This window comes from Ziziphus jujuba, chromosome 1 (genome assembly GCF_031755915.1).
Source record: "Ziziphus jujuba cultivar Dongzao chromosome 1, ASM3175591v1".
Lineage (NCBI taxonomy): Eukaryota > Viridiplantae > Streptophyta > Magnoliopsida > Rosales > Rhamnaceae > Ziziphus > Ziziphus jujuba.
In genome coordinates, this window is record NC_083379.1 from 10,500,477 (window position 1) to 10,508,704 (window position 8,228).

An 8,228-nucleotide genomic window follows, 5' to 3' on the forward strand; every position below is an offset into this window, starting at 1 on the left:
GTTATAAATTAGAAAGTGATACCTTCCGGTTATTTAAAATTTTTTTGTTCAATGTTTTGTTGTTTTTTGGTCTCTCATATTTCCGTTTTAGTTATTAAATTTTTTTTTTGTTTTTATTGTTTTAATTTCAATTTATTTTTTTGGATGAATCTTAATTATGATCATTTTATTCATGAGCATGAATGTGAATTATGCTATAGATTTTTTGTTGAAGTTGACAATACTAAATCAAGATATACTGTGAAACTAATAAAAAAAAAAAATATTCTGACGAAGATTCCTCATTAATTATTAATTTATCTTTATTTATCAACTTTTTCAAAATGATAAAGGAAAAAAATATAAAAAAAGAAGACATAAGAGATCATGTGAGAAAGCACAATATGATTGTTCTGGCAATCAGGTGATATCGGAATTCCTGGACCTTACGACAACTTCATTGAATAAAAAACAACTTAAGAAGATTAAGCATTTATCTTCGACAATATAGTTTTTTTTTTTCTTATTATGTTTCATTTTTTTTTTATTGAAATCTATTGTGTTTGAACAATAATATTTTAATCTTTATTTGAATTGAAACAAAAAAAAAAAAGTTTTATTTTAATTGTTATAAATTACAACATAATAGCTTAATAAAATGAAAAATCATTAATGCCTAATGCATGGTTGTTATTATGTTCCAAAAATAATAATATATAATATATAACATTTTTCTTATTATTATTTATGTTATTATATACATACATATATTTATATATATACATATTATCTTTATTTTATATAAAAATAAGATAATAAAAAATTTTCTCACATGTCATCATTAGATTTGAATATAATTGATTATTTTAAATTATTTTTAAACTTATCTATTATGATTATACATACTGTGCATCGCACGTGAATATATGTTAATCTATATAAAATCTAATCAATTATTAAAATCCAATCAACTATATGATTGAAAAATGCAACCAGTTTATATGTCAGATGCAAAAAGGAAAGTAGAATATGTATATATATATATATATGTATATCTATATAAAGATTTTATGGTATAGATGTTCGCAAAAATGACAGTTTCTAAAAAATCGATCGTCAATACTCGTAATTGTGTGATAGTATTACCGACGATTTTTTAAAAAACCGTCGTCTTTGTGGAGGTGTGCACAATAAAAATGTTCAGACATCCATACCATAGACGGACTATATACATATATATATACTATAAATAATACAAAATAGACTAAAAGATTCACGAGCGAGTGCATATATATAAAAAATCATGTATACTAAAATTGAACAAGAAAGAAATTGATTTCACAATTCTAAATTAAAAACCAAAAATACTAAAAGTAAATACTAATGGAAATTATAAAGTCAAAGCAATATATAAATATATAAGATTAACCAATTTCTAATAACCTAAATAAATAATCCAATCAATTTTCAATGATCCCAGTTAAAAAGCAGTCACAAGTTTATGAGATTATTATATGTAAATAATAAACAAACAACCATAAGTAAATACGTAGTCTAGAGAATTTAAGAAAAAAAAAATGTAGTCGAAACAGAAAACTATCTTAAAATTGTTCTAAATATAAGATTTCTATTGCAATAACACATAAACACCAAATATACATATAAAAAGAAAATGATAGAAAAATCTGTTAATTTTAATTAAGATAAAAATTTAGGAGGGTGTATTCAATTTAGAATTTAAAGGATTTTAAAAGTTATTAAAAGTTTAGAGGTATTCGATTTAGATTTTAAAGGAGTCTATACAAGTCTAATGATATTCAATTCAGGTTTTGATGGATTTTATAAAAATCTATTAAAATCTAGGTGTATTCAACTAGAACTTTGTAGAATTTTTTTAAAATCTGATGGTATTTAAAAAATTATTGATTTTAAAAGATTTTAAAAAATGATAGATATTAATAGATTTAAACAGATTTTAACAGTGAAATTGTAAAAAAAAATTATAAATATAAAATCTAACCTTAAACTCGAATATTTCGTTGGATTTTTATAAAATTATTATGGAGTCTATAGAATTCCATAACAATCCGTCAAATCTTTTAAAGTCTATAATTCATTTTAAAACCATCAAACTCTAAATTAAATATATCCTTCTTAATTCTTTGGCTTTAAAATAATTTTTGCTCTATATTGGTATTTAATGGTTTAATAGATAACAAATAATAATACTTCAAATCCTCTAAGATCACAAACATCTTTTGTGTTACTTTCTCTCTTTTTTACTTTCTATATCGATGAATGGTCAAAAAATAAAACAAAATATATATATATTTTTATCAATAGTAGAAAATCATATTATTATTTATAAAAAAGATGACACTTATTATAAAAAAATTCAATATTTCAAGATATACTAAAACTTCAAAAATTATCTCATTTTTAATAATAAATACTTTCTCTATTCTAAAATCATATTCTCCCATTAAAACACTATTTTTTATTTTTTTTAAAATAAATATTTTAAATAATTTGGCAATCAAATAAATGAATATTATTTATAATTTCTATTCAAAAAAATTCCAACAAGATCTTCCACCGCCCCGGCTATCAAACACTGGCCTTACATAATACCCATCACACCCATCGTATTGGTAACATGGTGGTGGCCCACCATGGCCGTGAAAGCATGGCAAGCATGGCCCACCGGGATACGCATTGTGACATTGCTGGCAACATACTCCGATCGGAACTAACGGCGGTGGTATCCCGGCACCGATGTAGGTCGACAAGGACAAGGAGGTGGTGGATCTTTTGGTTTCTCGTCAACAGGAGGTGGTGGCTTCGGCTTCTCTGGTTCTTTAGGAGGTTTCTCTGGCTCATTAGGTTTTCTGGTTCCTTAGGTTTCTCAGGTTCTCTAGGTTTCTCTGGGGTCTTAGGCTTTTCTGGTTCTTTCGTTTTCTCCAGGGGCTTTAGGCTTTTTCGGCTCTTTGGGCTTTTCTTGTTATTTGGGCTTCTTTGGCTCTTTCGGTTTTTGAGGAACTTTGATCTCGATGCTTTTAACCACCTTTTCAGATAATCTTTTCAGGACCGCAACATACCACTTTGATTGTCACTGTGTCATTTTTCTAGTCGTATAGCTGGTCTTGTATTTCTGATCTTGTTCAAAGAACCCAATACACAATTCCGCTTAATAGTTCACTTGCTCAAATAAAAATTTATGAACAAAATTATTTAATAGACAAATAAGATTCAGAGGAATATATAAATTAACTCATGATAGATTTTACAGATTATTTTTTTGACCTTCTTGTGGCATTTGCAGCACTTAAGATCCACCTTCAGCACCATTATGGTGACCTGCTGCAGAACATGACTCAAAGAAGAAAAAAAACTGAAAATTAATTCATATTTAGTTTTTAATGCTAAGAAAATAAAATTAAGATACAATCTGATTGCAAACAAAATGAGGTAGAAGAACAGAATCTGGTTCTGACATATGGAAGAAGGGGACAAGAGAATGTATAAGAAGAAAGAGCCAAAAATAATAATATAAATCAACAGCAACCTCAGAAAAGTAAATGAAAATAATAAAATAAAATAAAACAAAAAAAGGAACCTTTTCTCCTCCTATGTTTTTTTTCTGTGGAACTCTAAGAATGATCAGAGGCTGAGCTGAGCTAATTGAACAAGGGCAAAAGAAGAAAAAAAATAACAATAATAATAAAAAAACAAGTGATCTTGAATCAAAAGTTTAAAATAAAACTGTTTAGATATATATATATATATATATTGAACGAGCTTCAAGCCTTCATCAAATTAAGCTTCTAATTAACAGCCTCAAAAAGCTCTTCTAAAAACGTAGAGATCTAAAAAAGCAGAATAAAAAATTATACAGGATAAAAAGTATTAAAAATAAGAATACTGTATCTATAGGGAGTCGCATACGTACGTGTGCAAATGACGATGTTAGCTTTATAGTTATATTACATCCAAAAGATTTGCATGAATGAGATCCTGTTAAAACTCTATTAGCAAAATAAAAAATAAAAGAAAAATCCTGTTAAAATATCAATATAAGAAACCATATTTATCCTTGTTTAATGAACTGTTTATTTACCAAAAAGAAAAAAAAATGTCATGAACTGTTTTGTCCTTTTGTGAGGAGCTTCGTTAAAATATATATTATATAATATTAGTATGGGTCAGGACGGTCCTGACTGTGTTTGATCTTGCCTTGATAGCAATGGTACGTGATTTGTGATTGGGATGTGGCAGTGACATGAAGAAGAAGGAAATTAAAAGGTTTATTTATTATAAATAAAATTATAAGTCAAAATATAAAAAATGTGAGAGCAAAAGTGTGTCAGTCAGTCACTCAACCAGATTTTCGAGAAAAAAAAAAAAAAATCCATGGATTTTATACAGTTTCATAATTTTTAATTATCTAAAATATCCTTTCTATTTTTTCCTCCTTTTCCTCCTTCTTCTCTCTCATAAATTTTAATTATCTAAAATATCCTTTCTATTTTTTCCTCCTTTTCCTCCCTCTTCTCTCTTTCTACAGTGATCTCTCTAAGCTATAGATTTTCCATTTGAATTATAATGCATTCTTAAAGTTAATTTTTCAAAATCCATTTTTTTTTTTTTACTTGAGAATTTATAACATATTTTTTAATTATGGGTTCATCTTCGTTCACCATAACCATTAGCTATTTCTGTTTGCTAGTTTTATGATAAGATCAGGTTGAGATTCTGAAATGGCAAAGCATTTTCCCATGAAAAAAAGTGGAAGAAAAACCGATCAATTGGCAAAAGCCGGCAACTAATGGGAGATCCCTCTGTAATAAACTACTGAAACTTGAATTCGGGATTTTCTCTTTTTTCAAAGATTCATTATGTTCATAGGTTTTTTTATCTGGGTTTTTGGGATTTTGCTGTGACTTTGTTTTTCTCTTTGATGTTTTTAGTTTTTTTTGGCTTTTGGATGATTTTTAAGATATTTGCGAGGTGCCTAAACGTTAACTTGCTCATTTATGTTATTAACAATGGCCATGTTGATGCCAAAAACCATAAGGCGAAAGGCAACAGAAAGGAGGTGATGCAAGCATGGGATGAATTTGATAAAAGGATGAAAATTTAAGAATATTTTAATAATTCAATAATGAATGGGACTGTATGAAAGAGATTTTGGTAGTGCAACTAGAAGTACTGAAAAAAAAAAAAAAAAAAAAAATTCTCTCTCCGACTCTACCACCTCTCTTCCTTACTTCAATACCACCATTAAAATTCTTTTTTTTTTCTGACTCTCTTTCTCTGTCTCTCTCTGTTTACTCCTTTCTTTTTCTGTCTCTCTCTGTTTACTCCTTTCTTTTTCTTTTGTTTTCTTCTTCTCTTTCGCACATAAAACCAAAAAACCCAGAACCTCAAGGGACAAAAAAGAAAAAAAAAAAGAAAAGAAAAAAAAAAAAAGCCTAACAGAGAAAGGAAAAAAAGCCTGATGCTGGCCGTGGCTTTGGTTCTAGAGAGATTATGGAAATGGCGGCCCAAGATGGTGGGAAAGGAAGCGGAGGAAAGCTTGTAGGAGCAGGGTATTTGGGGACTTGGGCGGTGGCTGGTCGCTGGAACGGCGGAAGATAGTGGGAAAGGAACGGAAGGGAGCACTTAGAAAACGTTTTTTTGAGAAAAATTTGCATTCTAATCTGTTTTTTATGCGAATGAAACATGGTCAGGATCGTCCTGACCTTAGCGGTTCCCATATTAGTATACAAAATGGAAGAAAAAGCAAGTGTACACACCACAAATACAAATTGAGCAATGATTGATCAAACCTTCACTTATTTATTATTTATTTATTTATTTATTACAATAAGTGTTGCACTTCATGTGCCCCCTCCGCCCCAATATCAACAAACAACCATATTTCATTATTATTATTATTATTATTATTATAACCTTTTCTAGTTATTTTCCCATCTTCCTTATACATGTAATAATAATAATAATAATAGACGTTCCGCCACTTGCGTATATATGGTAATTAAGAAGAAAATATCTTGTGAAGGTAACAAAATTTAAATATCTACATGAAGGTGCATCCTTGGGTATCACAGTGGCTCGGATAGCAATTCCTTCCACAGCCACAGCTATCAACTGGCTTTCCACAATATCCGTGGCATTCGTAACGTGGTGGTGGCCAACCAGGGAAGTGACAGCATGGCACACCAGGATACCAAATGTTACATTGCTGACAACATACTCCGATCGCAACTAACACCGGCGGAGGAGGAGGAGGATGTGGCTTCTGACATGGTGGTTTATGTTCCGGATCAGGCTTTTTGCACTTTTCTTTTTCAGGAACTTTGATCTCGATGCTTTTAATACAGTCACCGCCTTTGCAGATAATCTTTTCCTTGATCTTTTCAGGACTACAACATACTACTTTGATTATGACTGTGTCATTCTTCTCATCGTATATCTGGTCTTGTATATCTCTTGTTCAAAAAAAAACCAACCCCAATATACAATTTCACTTAATATTTCGCTTGCTCAAATAAAAATTTATGAACAAAATTATTTAATAGACAAATAAGATTCAGAGGAATATATAAGTTAACTCACGAGGGATTTTATAGAGTATTTTTTTGACCTTCTTGTAGCATTTGCAGCACTGAAGATCCACCTTCAGCACCATTGTGGTGACCTGCTGCAGAACATAACTCAGAGGAAAAAAAATAAAAATAAAAATAATTCTCATTTAGTTTTTAATACTAAGAAAAAAAATGAAAAAAATTCTGATTGGAGACAAAATGAGGTAGAAGAACAGAATCTGGTTGTGACATATGGAACAAGGGGACGAGAGAATGAATAAGAAGAAAGAGCCAAAAAATAATAATATAAATGAACAGCAATGACAGAAAAGTAAATGAAAACATAAAAAAGGGTACCTTTTCTCCTCCCATGGTTTTTTCTGTGAACCTCGAAGAATGATCAGAAGCTCAGCTGAGCTAAAGTAATTGCACAAGAGCAAAAGAAGAAAATAATAATAATGTAATGAGAAAGCAAGTGATCATGAATCAAAAGTTTATAGTAAAACTAATAGAAAAGTCAGATTGTCACCATCATAATAACGTTCAATTTTACCAAAAAAACCAGCTAGTGAGATATGAACATGTCAGCTTTGACGTTGAAATTCATGGACTATCATTAAACGTGAGAACCATGAGATTATTTTGATTGCTGATCCTCCAATCCTGGCTATGATTGACCCACCTTATCGTCCTTCCTCGATCCTAGGAATTAGGTCATAGATTAGTATTGGCAGTGATGAAAATATCGGTGTAAACAAAAATATCAAGAATAAAATTTTATGAAAATATCGATCAAGTTACAGAAATTATAAATATTTAATTTAAAATATAAATTTTTACATATCAGATAATTAATACAGTAAAACAATATAAAAAAAATATAATAATTAGAATATAAGGATAGTAACATAGTTTATAAATATAAAAAATTACCCTAACTAAACAATATAGAATTTTCGTTATCACTAAAATATAGAAAATTTAATAAATAATTTTAAGATACATGAAATTATCAAACATAATTTATAATATATCATCAATACCAAAAAGAACTTCTTTGCTGTCTGCACTATCATCAAACATCAAACTAAATTTTAATCTTTCTCAAATATCAAACATCAAAACAAAATAATTTAAATAATAAAGATTAAAATTTTGAAACAAAATCCCTTTGCAACCAGTCGGCCAAGCTACATTTTCTTTGTTGTTAATTCCCCAATCCACCCGGTCGGCTGGCCGTGTTATTTCCCTGTGAATCCTAAACCCACTTCAAAAGAATCAAAATCTTCACCGGCAGACTTCATTTCCAGAAAACCCACCGGTCGGCCCTGTCAATCCCCACGTGAATCCCCTGTGAAAATACATATAAACACAGAACATGAAACAAGGATGGATTGCAACCATTCAGGATATCCAAGTTGGGGGATCAAGCAGCTCCCTCAATGCAATAGCGTGAAGAGGCTCTGAGAGCGATGGTAAGGAAGTTGATAGCTTATCAGCTACCTGCTTCATAGTTGGCCGAGACTGTGGACTTGTTTGTAGACATGCAAATGCTACGTTCACAATAGAGGCAAGAAACGTTGATCCAATAAATCCTTTAGCAGAATTTGTGAAAAGCTGGTGTTGATGCTGACAGAGACAAGATTAGACCTCCTGGATGTT

At 29.9% G+C, this 8,228-nt stretch overlaps 1 pseudogene; it reads right to left on the reverse strand.

Annotated features, from left to right (window-relative positions):
* Positions 1-2,594: 2,594 nt before the first annotated feature.
* Positions 2,595-6,995, reverse strand: LOC112492122 (protein PYRICULARIA ORYZAE RESISTANCE 21-like; annotated as a pseudogene).
* Positions 6,996-8,228: the final 1,233 nt, after the last annotated feature.